General features: G+C 34.6%; 2 protein-coding genes across 9 annotated transcripts in view; both read right to left on the bottom strand.

The window, feature by feature from the left end:
- mid2 (midline 2) overlaps window positions 1-2021 on the bottom strand; it is a 269448-nt gene extending 267427 nt beyond the window's left edge. For all 7 annotated transcript variants that reach the window (XR_015507552.1, XR_015507551.1, XR_015507553.1 and 4 more), the window contains exon 1: window positions 1736-2021. The gene's annotated coding sequence lies outside the window, so the exon portion shown is untranslated. The remainder of the gene's footprint in view (window positions 1-1735) is intronic.
- The window catches only part of LOC147833974 (uncharacterized), a 124549-nt gene that overhangs the window by 36695 nt on the left and 69829 nt on the right, over window positions 1-18025 (bottom strand). The window lies entirely within an intron of this gene.

Genomic DNA, 18025 nt, shown 5'->3' with positions numbered 1-18025 from the left:
TCATTGCTAAGGGCAGGTACACCTCCACACAGTTCTGATATTTCAGCGGTGGGAACAGAGGATGTCAATTCTGTTTAAGATGTGGACAAACATACTAGCAGCAGAAGATGCGGGTATAAAGGAATAGTAGTAAATTCTGTCATTATTTACATTCACTGTAGAATACAAAAAAGAAATTAGCCATTTTCAAACTAAAAAGTAACATAGCTTAGCATATTGTTGATTAGCAAGCTACTGTATGGTTTATATTCAACATGAATTTTCAGTGGTCTTGCATATTACAATTTTGTTTGGTCAGGCATTTACAACCAGTTCTAGAAGCACATAAATCAACCTGTATACTGGTTTTTGTTTTTAACTGAATGATTTTGTCCACTATACTGTCTGAAAGAACAGTTCTTTGTAGTGAACTAATTCAATCCCACAATGCATCTCACAATGAGTGTTCAGCTAAAGTACATATGACTGGCAAGCCATTTTGCATGCTGTGATGAATCCCACATCTCACCTCATCTTTAGTGTACACATTTGTTTACTTGTTTTCATTCACTCATCCAAAGGACAGTACTGTATAGAAGGAGTAATACTGCGAATAGTGTGGGCAATTGTAAAGAGCAATTGGTTTCATTATATTGGTTTTTGAGTAAACCATAACTTAAATTTTATCCTTTTTTGGTGTTGTATGGGCCACTTTTATATTTTCTTTGTCATTTGAAGGTGATAGCTTCAGTTATCCATAAATATTACAATAAAAAGCAGCCTTCATATATATGAATATATATATATATATATATATATATATATATATATATATATATATATATATATATAATATAAGTTAGTTAGTTAGTTCCACAGTTTCCTTAGTTCCACAGGAAAAAGAGCTTCTTCTTTTAGAAAAAATTCTGGAATGAGGGTGAATAAATGAGGACACAATTTAAATACAGCAGCAATGTGGACAATTGCTTTAGTTTTTGTCTTATTTTAATGTAATCAATAGTGACATGTAGTGATTTACAAAGCTTAAAATAGTATCTGATGTCAAGAAATACATTTCAGTTTGTAGTGCAGCCAAAATATGTTTTATAATAATTATTTACAGTTACATGGTGGCATGAAATAACAAACCATAAAGGTGAATGTGAAAAGCTTTCCCTGATGAAAAATGTATTATGTTTTGGTCTCAATTTCACAATGCTTTTGCTAAACCAATGTTTTAACCATACTATTTTAGTAAAATCTAGGTCATACAAAAACTAATTAATATGACCTACAGTTTTACTAGCCTATAATGCATGGTTAACTTCAGGGTTTTAAAGTATCTTGAACCACTCTAACAACTAAAACCTTGGAATTCATGGGGTTAATGCAAAAATGGACAACCAGAATCTCTGGAAAGAAACCCAAAAAAGCTAGACAGAGGCAAAAATGGGATCATGGTGTTCTTGCACATTATCCAGAAGCTTTCATCACCGATGAAGTCACATGTATGCTACCTGCTGTATTTTCATTTAGTACAGTGTGGCTATAGAAAACAACACGCACAAATACGCTACAAACAATGTGTGAAAAATTAAGACTGAAAGAGAACTTTATTTAACTTCGATATAATCTAAAATGTTTCACGAGTTGTTTATCTTTCTGTTTTAAGACACATTATAGCATATACCAAACATTCTGTTGCGTTTTAATTGCGTCCTAAAACTTCTAAAACTGTAGAAATGCCCGTACTTACCTTGATGTGCAGTGGCAGTGATCTGTATTTCGCGTAGCAAGAACAGTAAACAGCAGTGTTGATTTTTCACCGATCACGCTGAGTGCGTTTGTTGCGACTGAGATGCGCGCAGAAGTTTATGTAAATCGGTCGTCAGATCCCCTCTCCTCACGTGCATTTTCTTTCGCTTTCAGCAAAGCAATAAACACGCGCAAATACAGTTGACAGCTTCCTTACAGTAACAATGAAGTCTGGACGACGCGCTTGACGCTACACCTCCGATTCCAAGGGCTCCACACACACAACTACTCCCCACGGACACGTGATCATCCCACGGGAATATCTCATCCCTCCCTCACGGGCTGATGAGATCGGTTACCGGCATCCATTCGGCCGGACACGTCCTTTAGTTTAGGTCTGTTGGTTCAGTTGTTGGCAAAAGGCACGTACAGTAGGATAATGGATTGAGCAATGGAACCATCTGACAATGAAACTAGTTTGAGCTGACTGCACATGGAATCGACCTAGTTATGTAAACAAATATCGAATAAATACATTTGGCGTAAAAGTTGTGTGGTCTGGACGACGCGTGTCCCCTTCTTCAAAACATCAAGCTTAAGTTATATAAAGGGTGTGATGAAATCCTATATTGGATATCTTAAAATTTAATTTGCTTTCAAATCTGTTCTTCAAGCACAATAAATTTAGACAAGTTAGACAAAGCGCTTTTTACCTGAACAGGGAAAAGGTTCATATGAGGTAACCATGGAAACAGCCGGCTGCTTGCTTTTGTTCATTTAAGGATGGAACAATATTGTCATTACATATAGATTTAGATGTTAATATGCCGAAAAGGAAACAGATTGTGTAAAGTTAACAGCTCCTAAATGTATTCCCAGAATTTGAATTGATCTTATGGATAACATTTGGATGTCCTTACTATAACTAGCATACATTTCACCTCAATTTATAAAAGTACCAAACAGAAATTCATGTAAACGTATGCATCCTGCTCAGCACAATTGAGTACACCCCAATTTGATAATTAATATGTTTATCCATTTCTCATTAAATATGTATTTTGGTGCATTTAAACAAAACAGATATATTTATTAAAATAATATTTCAGCCACCAAACATATTTTTTTCAATAGTCTACAAAACAAGCCATCGTTGTACAATAACTTCCCTAATTACCCTAGTTAAGCACTGAAATGTCACCTTAAGCTGTATAGAAGTGTCTTGAAAAACATCTAGTCAAATATTATGTACTGTCATCATGGCAAAGATAAAATAAATTGGTTATTAGAAATGAGTTATTAAAACTATTATGTACACAAATGTGGAATAAATCTGCTCTCCTTTAAAAAGAAATTGGGGAAAAATGAACAGGGCAGCTAATAATTCAGGGGGTCTGATAATTCTGACTTCAACTGTATGCTGAGCACTGTATCAGTTTTTCACATTTAACAATATGTTTTATTGGTTTTAAGATTAACAGTGTATATAAAAGTATATATACATATATTATTTGATAATTGTTCTGGAAACAAGTTATAGCACCCCCGCCCCCAATTTAAAATAGATTGTGTGTCATTTACAGCATTTCATTATTATGTTTTTGTTGCACAAAAAATACAGTGTGAAATATTTGTATTACATTTTAAATACAATACTTTTTTGTCAATATTTAGATTTTTCTAAAAGTCAAACATTGTTCTACCCTAACAACTTATACAACAATGGAAAGTTTATTTATTCAGCTTTCAGATAATTTGCCAATTTAATAGTTAATCATTAATAACAACTAATTAGTACTAACTTAAAGAGTTAACACATACTCAAACTCATACCCAATAAAATAAAAATGAAAATTGTCACCTAATTTTTTTCAGAGTTCTGTATGACCTTATTATCTTCCAACTGCAGTATTATCCTGATAATAATTGTGATGCAAAACCAGTTGTTTTTAGGGCAATCTAAGTTAATCTTATAACTATAGCAAATATTTGTAACACTTTAAGGTGTCTTTATTTCACATGTTCCATGTACATACTATAGCAATTACAATTAATTATGTATAATTAGATGCAACTAACCCTAAACCTAACCCACATTCTAATCCTTTAACAGTAAGCACATGCGTGCAATAATTAATATTACTTAGTAGTTAAATGAGTCACACTAACAAGGATACTTTAAAATAAACAATAACCAAAGTAATATAAATATAATTTTACATTACTTTAATTATTGTGAAATGTCTAACTTTGCTCTGTATCCTTCTCTGCAAGCACTAAGAGTTGTGAGGATTTGAGAAAGACAACAAGTCAAATTCTGGCACTTTACCACAATGGGCCTCATCCACACGTGGATTTCCAAGTGGAAAATCTTTCCTTGGAACACAGGTTTCTGCCAGAGTTCAGTGTGTATTCAACATTACATAACAAGCCAGAGAAGAAAAATATTGCACATGTTAGTCAGTAAAGTGAACTGTTATTGTCTAAAGTCAAACAAACAGCTAAACTGGATTTAAACAGGAGTGACAAAACCACCACTCGGATGGATGTAATATATTTGTGGAGCCTGCTGTTTGCTCTTGGGAAGATTTTAATGATGACAGAGCAAAAGCAAAACATGGAATTGCAATTACCAGCATCTACTCCTGACTAATAGAGGTTAATGCACAGTAAACCCCTTTACGACAAGAAGCTTTGATGTTGTACTTCTTTCTGCTAAATATTTTCCTTTTTCTTTTCTCTGAACATTCATTCACATTTACTGCTTCAGTGTATAAGCATGAGCATTTTTTTTTATCAAAATGTACTTAAAATTACATTTTACCACTAAGGTGCATGGATCTTTCACAAATCTTTATTGATTATTCAGATCTTTATAATCTTATGTGTGACCTTGGATTTCAACCCCAAGTGTCATTTTTTGGGGGGGAAATTATCAATTATTATTTATGAGTATCTATTATATTGCTATATGATCTGAAAGCTGGATAAATACACTTTCCATTGTTGTTTAAATTGTTAGTATAGAATAAAATTTGACCAAAATTCCGAAAAATAATTATATTATAACATTGAGAAAATCCATTTTAAAGTTGTCAAACTTAAGTTCTTAGCAGTGTAACTAACCAAACATCTAATTTAAAAGGAAAGGAAATTTAAAAGAAAATTTACAAAATGTCATTTTAAAAATCATCTTTAATATTATAGAAATTTGGCTCAAAATATAAATAGATAATTTTGACTAATTTTTTTTTTATTCCCACAAATATAACTTTGCAACATAAGACTTGCTTTGGCATCCAGTGTCACATTTATAACATGGACAGCTCTCTAACGGGATAATAATGTACTTAAACATAATAATGTGGAAATAAACAATACTTATTTGTTGTTGTATTTATATTTTTTATAATGATTAGATTGAGGAATAATAAAATAGATGCCGTCTAACTTTAAAAATTAATGAAGGGTGGTGAATGATATCCTGTGTCACTAAGCATCTGAGGGGTAACCAGACAAAATGCACAAATTGAATACAGAAACCCTATTAAAATGAGTACAATTATTAAGTTGTTGTGAATTCAGTGAATTGTTAACTGGAGAATCACCATAACAATCAAACCTCATGAATCATTTCATGAATCAAACCCTTGCTTTCGTGTCTCGGACAATTTCTTGATCTCAGACTACACTTAAAAAATTTTTTTTGCTGCTTGTTAAAACTATTTACTTAAAATGAGCTGAATCAACACAATCTTTGAGTTTTATGTAACAACTTAATTGTTTTATGTTCAAACCACTAAAATTTGTAAAACCAGTTAAAGGTGCAGTAGATGATTGACTTTAAAAAACATTTTTTGTTGTGCTGCTTGAAAGTCTCTTCACATTCCATAGTAATGATTAAAGTACAGTAAATGATCTAATTATATTTTTATATTCTGAGTAAGGCAAAAGACCAAATTTTTTTTAAAAATAAATAAATAATAATAATCCAGTTAAAATTTGTCAGGCTGATAATTCCCATAATTCTTATAAGAACCCAAACTATCTTTCCATAAATGTAAATTTGTATATCTACGAAGCCATTCACGTGCACACGAGAGAGTGACAGTGATAAAAAACAAATGAATCAAAATCTTTTAAAATTATGAATTAATATTGGAGTTACTTTTGCAACCTGGAGGAAGGATGACACCATGGTTGAAGTATTTCTTTTAGACAGGTAATGTTATGTTTTAACACTATTTTAGTCTTGCAAAGCTTATGTAAATATTGTTGTTTTAAGAATGGGCTATATGCACGGAAGTGTTGTTCAGCCACGGAAATCTTCCGGGGAAAGACTGATGTGACTATTTTTAATTTCATAAGGACCTTTTACAGCATCTTAATGTAGATTTTTATTTAGTTTAACAACAAAACATCAGTAAATAGCACTATTACGCCTAGCCTGTTTACTGAGATGAAGTTGGTTTTATATAGACATTGGTTCAGTTTTTGAACAATGACAACCTGTGACGCACTCTCTATATTGTTTACCATGATGCTACTTTGAATATTTGGTCTGAAATAGCTTGTCAGTATGGCTTAGTAATAAGTCAAATTCCTGTAAGAGAGAGTGAGACCACATTATGACAAATTTTGCTTGCCACACAACTGAAAACGTGCTAGATATAATACAGTTTTTCAATTATAACTGTAGCATTATAAATATTATTAAGTTTTCTAACAGACGAATGACATGAACAAGTGGATTGTCTACTGTGTTACGGTGCACGTTTGTGATTTCAGGAGACTTGGCGTTGGATGGCAGGGGAGGGACTGTGTTTTCAAAGCTAACCTTAGCATTTTGGCAGATCACCATACTGAACCTTTATTTTATTGATTTGTGGTTGGACAACATGAAGGAATTTTGTGGAACCCAGCATTTTTTGCAGTGTAAATTTGTGTTGAGACATGAAGAAATTAACTTTTTTTTAACTTTAAATTTAGATGGATTGAACATAAAACAATTAAGTTTTCATCGACTCAAGAATTTGGTTGCATCAGCTCATTTTAGATAAGTATTTTGAACAAACAGCAAACATAATTGTTTTGAGTGTATAACTGAAATAAAAAGTATGCTATTATTTTTTTAAATGTAGTGAAATAAATATCTTCCAAAATAAAACTACTCAAAATAAATATACAGACTATTAAAAAACACACTCAAACCCTCCACTGCTGAAAAGTGTCCTGCTGTAATCAGCTGACATGAAAACAAAAACATTGTGACTAAGAAAGCTTTGGACAACAAACAAAATGGGATCCCTCAAGGGAGCCTGCCTTTGAGAAGAAATCTCAATTGATTCGGTTGCTCGGGACCCTCGTGGAGAGCAGCTGTGGGGAGCGGATGGATCTTTGTAGTGCTGTCATGACTCGCCTCCAAGTTCTCATGGAGTTTTAGTAATGAATTCAACAGCAGCCGTTTTCACCCTCAGCTCAAGGACACGTTTAAACATTTTGGGTAGTTTAAACAGTATGATTTGATCCAATGGTTCTCTGCTGAAATATTTATACATTATTTAAATTAGGACCCATTTACAGTACTAAGTGAATGGCTTTTCCCCCCCATTTCGTCCTATGTCTAAGCTCCACTGATAAAACATATTATTAAATCTTTATTTGTGCATCCGCATCCTGAGTGTACTGTAGTATGCATGCATAAACAAGGGCTTCGCGTTTGTGATGCATCGTAGAAAACTCAAGGCAAGGTTTGGATATTGGATGTAGCATCTTGTAGCATTCTGATTGCTTATGCTGAATTTTGAGCAGCTATCTCATGAGCCAAAAGCCCTCGGAATGCAAGAAAAATCACATTATTTCGCGGCAACTGCATTTGCAAATGACTACTGTGGGTGCACTGCTCATTCCTAGCATTATAATGTGGTGTAATGGCCCCTGCATGGAAATAGCCACTGTTGGTGTAATTGCCATTTGGACCCTTATGATAAAAGCCTTTATTCCAGATGAGCCAATGGAGTGACGTCTTCCCAGGGAACTCATTATCATTGAGCTGTTGACAGTAAAACCCTGACAAATATCAAGCTTCGCAGTCATTTCCCTTTCAGACAAGGACAGAAACTTTTTTAAGACACTCAGGAGTCTGAAGGAGCTGAAAAAACAACAACTAATGATCCGGTTATCGAACTATGCGCCCTTGTGCTGATACTTAAGTCCCTGAAAACACATTTATCTGTGTCACATATAGTAAACACTAGTGGAGATTAATTACAAACTTGCAAAAAGAAATTGATCCGGGCTTATTTAGTCAGACGTGCAGACTGACAACAGAATGCCTGGACTCCTCCATCTTGGACAAGGACCACCCAGTCTCATCCTACTAGGATTTGAAGAAATCAATCCGAGCATCATGCTTAGAGGTGTGAAAATGTAAAGTTGTTGTGCCTATAGTAACAGACGAAAGTGCAACCAATGAATTATTAATTTAAGAGTCTGTGTACTTAACATCCCAGTGGGCACCTTGATGTCAAAAACGACATTGAAAAACATGTCAAAAATGCAAATCAATTTGATGTCAATTGACGACCTTGAAATGTCAAAATAACATAAAATTGACATGGCGTCAAAAACACATCATTTATAAGACTTTTGTGCAATTTATTTTTGATGCCAAGGTTAGCTGTCAATTTGAAGTCAAAGTAGTTTACATTCATTGTAACGATTCAATACCCAGAGTAAATTAGTCATGTGGAATTAAAGCTTTTTTTGGACTTTTTTTATATATCATAATACTTTTTATGTCATTATTTTGCTGGTCAAAAGGACATAAGCGCGTGAATGTCAAAAGAACGTCAAGGTTTTGATATCAAATCGATTTGCTTTTTAAAATGTTTTTAGATATTATTGTCAAACTGTTGTCGATTTGACATCTACAGTGGTAGCCTGCTGGAATACTTCATCATTCATTTTCTTTTCGGCTTAGACCTTTATTAATCAGGGGGCGCCACAGCGGAATGAACCGCCAGAATACTTTTCAAATCCAAATGAATAAATCCAAATCCAATAGCTTGGACTTTAAACAGCAGGGATAGTCTCAATGTACTGAATGCTTCCACTGTTAGACTAGCTCCCATGTGCCACACATGTAAAAACAGCCCTGAAAATGAATGAAAGCTAATTATTTAAACAACATGATAGGAACTATGGTCTTGCAATTCAGTATTAACATAAGACCAAACATTTAAAAACAGTAACTGATTATCTTGTCTCAGATGTGCACCTCAAAAAAATCTGGTAACACAAGATCTTTTTTTCAGTCTAAGAACCTTCATCTTTTATGCGAAACTGCAGGAATATACAAAATAAGGCTTTTAAAGGGACAGTTCACCCAAAAATGAACATTTACTCATGGTTTTCTCACCCTTGAGTGGTTCTAAACCTTTATGAGTTTCTTTATTCTGTTGAACACTAAATATATAATATTGAAGAAAGCTGAAAACCAGTAACCATTGACTTCCATTGTTAGAAAAAAGAAAGAAATACTATGGAAGTAAATTGTTACAAGTTTTAAGATTTCTACAAAATATATTACTTTGTGTTCAACAGAAGAATGAAAATGCCAAAGAACACATTTAGAGAAAAAAAGTCAGGTTTACATCACATTTCTTTAAAAACAATAAAAAAATACATAAAATTATGTTGGTGAGATTTGATTATTTTCTCTTTTCTCACTATGCTTTTCAGCCAAAGCAAAAATCTCAAAAGTAGATAGCTGGACTTAGATATGTTATATGAATAAAACGTATAAACATGTAATTTATAATGCATGCAGATGCTGAAATCTGGTGTCAGTAAAAAAAAAAAAAAAAAAAAAAAGTGACAGATGAAACATGGCACCAAATAAATGCACAGTTACATTCATATACTTTGCAGTGCATCAATTGTCTCTGTTACTTTCAGGAGCATAATGTGAATTTTGCTAATTGTTAGCATAGCATTTGTTCATCACATATAAATCTATAAATATATGTTTCCCTCATACATTGATCATGACCCACATGAAATTGCAATAGGGTGTTATTTTAGACACTTCAGTGTTTTAAATGTTGATGTTAGCTGTTAGCCTGAAAATAAGAGAAATGAGTTGCAGACTCTTAGCTTAACTCACCCTTTGCTCATTAAATCTCCTCAAGCCCCAGTTGGCCCGCTTTGGTCCAAAGTACTGTATATGGCAAGGTCCAAGCCCCAATAAAGCCCCAATGAGGCCGATCCAAACTAAAAGCGACAGCGTAAACACAGTTGGACAAAACTTACACTAGCACGCTCATTTGTTGCCTGACAGTTGAAACAAAGCTATTGTCACAGTTGTAAACACAGCAGCTGTTTTTATGTGGGGGTCCGGCTCCATGATGGCTTGGTTTCAAGGTGAACATTTAAAGAATGTGTTGCACAACTCTGCAAAGAAAACATGAATTCAACCACTAAGATGAAGGGCTCTATATTTTCCAGACGCAAAGTTTAAAGCGCATGGCGCAATAGCATATAGGGCATGTCAGAATCCATTTTTGTTATTTTATGATTGGAAAAACACTTTTTGTGCCTGGCGCATTGTCTAACAGGTTGCGCTTATTTACTTTATAAGTTATGGGTGTGTTTTGAGCATAATGTGTATTAAACCAATCAGAGTCTCATCTACCATTCCCATTAACAGTCAGTTGCGTTGCACCATGGTGCATTTGCTATTCACATGGCAGACTTTGTAAGTGAAAAAACTAAAAGCTTCACAAGTTAGAAAACAGTTAAACATACCATCTGCAGCACGAGGATAAAGAATGAGCCTCCTCCATTTGGCTTCTGTACTTTTTCTTTACTTTACTTTTACTCTTTTACTTTCGTGAATAAGGAAAAGGTGTTGTACGCACTCCACTGAAGACATCCATTAGCCTACATATTTAATTCCATTAGTTAATTAGTTAGTCCTATTCTTATGCCCCATATAGTGATGCGTCTTCAAATCCCGACAGGTGGACAAATCTAAACTTGTTTTTATTAAAATTATTATAAATACTTTTTATAATATATAATATAATATATTTATAATATAATAATTATAAATTTTTATATTTATGTAGAAAGATAATATTTTTTGTAACATTTTTATTCATTCATTCATTTTCTTGTCAGCTCAGTCCCTTTATTATGCCAAGGTCACCACAGCGGAATGAACCGCCAACTTATCCAGCACATTTTTACGCAGCAGATGCCCTTCCAGCTGTTCTGGGAAACATCCACACACAAACACTCATACACTACGGACCATTTAGCCTACCCAATTCACCTGTACCGCATGTGGACTGTGGGGGAAACCGGAGCACCCAGAGGAAACCCACTCGAACGCAGGGAGAACATGCAAACTCCACACAGAAAAGCCAACTGAGCCGAGGATCGAGCCAGCGACCTTCTTGCTGTGAGGTGACAGCACTACCTACTGCGCCACTGCGTCACTTATAACATCTATTTAAATCTATATAAAGCATATAAATCTTAAATTTTTTATTCATATGTAAAGATATTTGTGTATTGCTGTACATCATGTGTGTTAAGCAATGTTTAAGCATTTGGACAATATAGGCGCATAGCTAATACACTCTGTGCTAGACTTTAGACCAGCTTTTAGCAGGTCAATGGTGCGGTCTTAACACACCTCCTTTTTAGACCGGAACATCATGAGTTGACAAAGTGGTGCAAATGGATTTGCTACTTAAACAACGTGTCTCAAAACATGAAATTAGGATTGCACTGGTCTGGAAATAGCGACAATTCATGCCCTACACATCTTGCGTCTTATTGCGCAGGGTGTATGATAGGGCTCAAAGACATTTAAACTTATGAAATGCTTCCAATTTGTGTGCCAAATGCATAAGTGTTCAGTCAACAGTTTGCAGATGTGATACCTGAGGCTGAGACTTAACCCATGAAATGGCTAGCAAAGTGAATTTAGGATGAGTGAACTCCATATCAAATGTTTCATTGAAAGAGAAAAAAAAATATCCCCCAAAAGCGGATAATAGTAATCTCTGATAAGACTGGGTTGATGAAATACTCCGGTGAGTTGGCACTCAAGGCCATACGCCTCTGCGGTTTACCGAAGAAATCCTATAAAGCTTTCTTCCTCTATGGTCCTTGCTAAAATACAGCAGCCTGATCCCAGCAGAACAAAAGCTTGGATTTCAAATCCCAAAAAAACTCATAGTCAAGGGTTTTTGCAGAGGTTTTTTCCTGACCATATCACAATTCTAGATTGTAGTTTGAACAAGCTTCTTAACTGTAGGGCTGGAAAAAGATTATTTCAGCAAACCTATGGCATTAAATCAGCTTTTTATTCATAATCGGGCAAAAGCAAGCTTCTGTTTCACATCACACTCTCACTATTTCTTTCAGCTGTGAATGACACATTACAGCTTCAATACTGAAAGGGAAATGATCTCTTTGGGATATTTTCATACGAGTGGTGTGCGATAATATCACATAACAGCTGATGAATCACGCTTCTTATGGCGAGAATCATTAAAGCTTTATAAATAGTTAATTGGATAATGGGGGGCTCAGGCAGGTTCTAAGCAATAATTGATGAGACAGAGTACAGATGGGCCACGCTGCCTAATTAAGTTCTGTAACTGATAACCCCGTTCTTTATTAATGGCACAGAAAGTTTGCAGAGCACTACGCAAACTTAAGACCACTTAAACAATTAGAAACTGTGCTTACATTAGATGATGGGTTGTTTACAAATGTAAACTCTGGTTACTCAAATTCACCTTATTCTCTGCCAACGAGCGGGCGCTGCCATTTGAATCTTTTTGTCTCACGACTTCCGGTCACATTCATTTCCATTCATTTTTTGACGTTAAAAACTGTTGGTTACGCTGCTTGATGTTGCAATTTGATATTTTCTTAATATATTATTCTACTTGGTCTGTATAGTCATGCAAACATTTGTTTGTAGAGCAAGTAGTTTGACCATTTTCTGCCGTTTATTATTCCTAGTCATTTCTTCCATAGGCTACTGAATCGGAAGTTCTAAGACAATCGCAAAAACAGGTGCACTTCCTCATTTTAGAATAAGGTCAATAGTCTCATTGTTTCTCTGCTGTTCACTTCAACTTTAACTTTTTCATTTTGTTCGCATTTAAGCCTAGCTGGCCTCCGGAAAAAGTCGGTTTCCACCTGGGCTTTCGTTTTTTTTGATCGTAAAGCAATGAGAAATATTCAAGCTGGTTCTTCCATGCTTCTCTCATCTCATCATCAAAGAGCCCACAGCTCGGTTTCAACACAACCTCCGGAGAGCAGAAGTTGATTACTCCTTTTTTTTTACATTTTGCTAATTAAAAAGTGAGAGCAGCACATTTTGTATTGCTAAAGTAAGCAAAATTTGTATAGCTTTCACTAAGCTGATTATAAGCTCATGAATAGAAGTGAACGTTTGACACATCCCAGATGAGGCAATTTATTCCAGCCAAATTAATCATGATCATTCTTTTGAAAAAATACCTGGAGATTGTTCTGCTTTATTAATCATTAGCTCCAAATCAGTGACTTGCATACAATTCTTGTAATATATGCAGGGTTGAGCTTGGAGCATTCGTTCTCTCTTAACTTAAAAAGTATAGGAAACAGGCATTTAAGAGCTTCTTGCTTTGTTACACTTTCTAAAGAACATGCATCCTTCTTAACTTGACCTTCAGACAAGTTCGAGGTTCAAAGCGAGCGCAAATGCTGAGCTCGGTATCTTTAACCTTTCTTAAATGCATGTGAAAAAGCTGTGTGTTTTCAACCGCATTTGGGATCTGCTTTCAGCCATGCGTCTGCTGGTATTGGAAATGGCCGCCTCCAGCTATCATTATCTATACCCATGCACGGCACATTACAATGTCAGCGTCTGCGATTCAGATGGGTGCATTTATTGGTTGGCAAGTTTGAGAGACTCATGCAGTTATGAGCCTGCTGCTGCATTGCTTATCACACTGGGAAATCTGTCTTTTGAAATATGAAGCGTGTAAAGTGCTGGATGGGAGAATAATTCCACAACTAAATGGAAATGTATGATTTATGATTTTTTTCAGTTTGAAAGCCCTGAGGAATACATTTTTAACACTGTATAATGATAATACATTAGTCATATTTGGAGTATAGTGTGCTTGGTTGAAAACATGGACAACATTCTGACTGACTTGACAGCATAACTAAGCAGCTGCTGTCTGTCTTTGCCAGGAGGCAGAATAGAAATCGCTGGAAAGGTCACTGATTATCTGGCCAGGTCTAGTGTCACATTTTAGAAATCCAACTGGGCTGTGTTCTAATGGTGTGCAGTCCTGCAAACAGAGAGACCGAATCAGAAGAAAGGGCTCTAGTGTTAGGAAAGGTAGTGGATTTGGGCATAGTTAAGGCAGGCAGATGGTGACCAGTCATTTCACTGATTGGCTGCTGGCCTTCAAGGTCACCTTTTGAATTGCTGGAAATTGCTCACACTGCATCTCATCCTAAAGAAAAGCGGCTTTGAAAGGTGATCACTGCCTCTAAATATCTAAAGTTAGGGGGCTTCGACATAGGTAAAACTGCCTAAATTATAAATGTACTGCATACAATATAAGATATCCCTGAAGCTTTCCCTTTGAAAATCCCTTTCAAAATATGAATGGAATAAATATAAATGATGAAGTATTGATGGCTAATCAGAATCAAACTTTTAAAAGAGCAAAACTGCAGATCTTCCTTACAGTAAACCAAAGTTAAAAGTCCAATCATGTGGACTCTAGTTATTATAATAGAATCTATCTCAGTGTGAACAAGCTTAACAGTATGTTACCTCACAATATATAGTTAAAATGTTGTTTAAAAGGACCTCAAATTAATTCAATCAAACACTATGAACTAAACAATGAACTTAACTTAATGAACTTTAAACACATTTAATCAATTACATCAAACACAATCAACAGCAGCTACCCTAATTATTTTCTTTATTCTCTATTTTCAACTGGGGGTACTCATCCCGAGGCCTCTAGAGATTATGCAGTGCCATTGATGCCATCCAAGACCTGTGAAGAAACGATGCCAAGGAATCAATAATCCTAGACCAGGCCATATCCTGAGCTGATGTTACTGCTGTCAGGGAGGAGCAGAGAGCATGAGCCTGATACCTGAAAGACCACAGTGACAGACGAGTCTTCGCATTGATCCCATGGTCTACCCATGACCTACCCACACCTGCAGTTCTCCAAAATAAACGTCCAGTGTTCTCCAGCCTCTGGCACCTAGACTGCAGCTTTGCAAAGGAAGTTTGGCCAGAGGAGAAATGAATGTGCCCAACTGAGCCAGGTTTCTCATGAGTTTTTTTTTTCCTTCACTTTCACTAATTGATGACGTTTGTTCCTTGACTCTGTCGCCACTGGCTTCCTTGGTTGGGACTTGTGGAGTTGCTCATCCATGGATTTGCACTTCTGTGTTTGCACTTCCATCAGTAAAATTTAACCTAACTGAACTAAACAAAACAGAGCTTTAACTCTGAAAACTGGACTGACACAGTTTCAATCTACTAGAACTTCTATGTTAAGCTGCTTTGACACACTCTACTGTACATTGTAAAAGCGCTATAGAAATAAACATGAATTGAATTGAATCAAACAGTTTTACTCTATTATTTTGATGTAAAATGCTGTTTCGTTATTGATTTTTAGGAAAGTAAAAACATTGGATAAACATGGATTATTATAGAATTTGGGGTGTCATGTGTTCACATTAGGCAGGTTTGGTTTATTTGAATAATTATGAGCACTACCATCCAAAAATACGTAAATGCATACCAAACAAGCCCAGTGAAAAAACAAGACCATGGATGAAACTACTGTAAATATGAGTCTTGAGTCTGATGTAACTCAGATGCAGGTCAAGCAAACCAGTGGTAACTAAGTGAGGTAAACCATGGATTTTTTTTTATTATTTCCACACCGAGAATCAAACACATTCTTATCAAAATCTACATCCTACACATACTTGCAGTCACAACCAGTAAAAAGACAAACAGCTGGCAAACCCTTTTAAGGTCATGGCTGCAATGGTTGCTGCTAGAAAGTGGAACATAGAGAATTCTCACCTCTACTGCTGATTTATTTAAAATGTCAGGAGAAGATGATATCCAAACATATATATATATATATATATATATATATATATATATATATATATATATATATATATATATATATATATATATATATATATATATATATATATATTATTATTAAGCCACAAGCACTGGAAAACCCAGGTTGGTTTATTGACTCTTATTCATCATTCATTAAAATTAACTCATCTTATTCAAGGAATTTAGTTTATTTGATTGCCAATAAATGTAACATTTCAACAGACATATTCCTCAAACAAAGAATACAGAATAGCAGCTTTAGTTACTGATAGAATTCCTGATATTTATTCTTCAACGAAAATCCACTGACATCTAGTCTTTATATTCCATGAAAGGTTTTTTGTAATGGAAAAAAAATCTTATATTATTAAAATATTTTGCACACTAATACCTGTTTACTAAAAAGTTCTTTAAGGAAACTAATTTGTGTTCACAAATTATTTTAAGGTAAACTATTACTTTAACTACTGAGTAATATTGATTCATTCTAGTTAGGTGTATGATTAGTTGCATGTATATTTCCGCAATTACAATAATAAGTACTCTGATTACAAGGACATCTTAAAATAAACTGTTACATGGTTTGTTTATGGTATAAAAACTGTATTCTGGAACCTTTATTTGTCAAATAAATTGTTTTATTTGGTCATTGAATAGACTTACAATAATCACAAATTCCAGGATTCATTTTCTGATATGCACAAACTTACAAAAACAAACAAACAAACAAAAAATAAAATAAAAACACCCCAGCCCCAGTCTGTAAGCACAGTTAATAACAGTGTAAATTAGTGTAACAGATATAATTAAAACAACTTTTTAGTTATAATGCAAAGCTTTAGGGAAAATAATTTCTCATGAAGGCCCCAAATCTTGTGAAATTGTCCAATGTCGCCTTCCAAAAAATGTCTGGTTTGTTCCAAGTGCAGAGTAGATATCAATTCTTCAAGCCATAGTTTAACAGTTGGAGGATAAAAAATTTTCCAGTACAATAATAATAGCTTTTTGGCTGTTATCAAACAATATGTAAGGAATTTTTGTTGTGCACTGCTCAATGAATTTGTATAATCAGAATGTAATAATGTAATAAGCACTGGGTCAGAATCTACGTGCAGATCAAGAACATCTGAAAACACTTCAAAAACCTCTTTCCAGAATCCCTGTATTTGATGACAGAATAAAAATACACTATTTGCACCTATCACAAATAGGAGATATATTGGGGAAAATCCATAGTTTCTTTTAGGAGAAGTATAGTCTTTGTAGGACCTTAGACCGGATGAGGTATAATCTGTTGATTGATTGTTTATCAATATCCTCTAGTCTAAACTATTCTGCCAAATCTTGTATGAAATTTCAATTCCAATCTCTCGTTCCCATTCTTCTCTGATCAACGTTCTTCTGGGGGCAGTAGCTGCAAATAACCTTTTATAAATTAGAGTTAGAGAGTTGATGTTTGTGTTGCCTGAACTGTGTGAGACAACCATTAGCGATTGTGGGCAGGACCTCTCCTAGGGAAACATTATGTGTACGCAGGTAATTCCCTAATTGTAAAAATCTGAAATTGAAATCTTTTTGGGAGGTTATATTTCTGTTGTAGTTGAATTAAGGAACCTAAAACCCCATAAAGGTCATTAACTGTGCATATACTCAATTGCTCCATTGATTAAAGGTTGTATCTAATCTTGAAGGGAGAACTGATGTGTCTTCAAATACAGTTTAAAGTAGAAGTTTATATACACTGTATAAAAAGGCACATAACCATTTAAAAAAATCAGATGTTAATGTGACTGAGCTTTTTCTCTTTAAGTTAGAAATTATCAAATTTGTTTCTGTTATGTTTAATAGCAGAATAATGAGAGAGATATTTTTCGAGAAATTGTTATAACTTCTGGAAAGTCAAGTTTACATACAATGAGATTTTTATGCCTCTTAAAAGGCTCAGATGATGGTGTCAAGGTTTTCAAAGTTTCTGATTGGCTAATTGACAACATTTGCGTTAATTGGAGGCACAACTATAAAATAGCTTTTAAGGAAAACCTCAAACTCACTTGTTCCTTGTGTGACAACATGGAAAAATCAACAAGC

Source organism: Danio rerio, chromosome 14 (genome assembly GCF_052040795.2).
Source record: "Danio rerio strain M-AB ecotype USA chromosome 14, GRCz13ab, whole genome shotgun sequence".
Lineage (NCBI taxonomy): Eukaryota > Metazoa > Chordata > Actinopteri > Cypriniformes > Danionidae > Danio > Danio rerio.
Note: the sequence above shows the minus strand (reverse complement) of the source record. Positions and strands in the feature narration are given on the sequence as shown.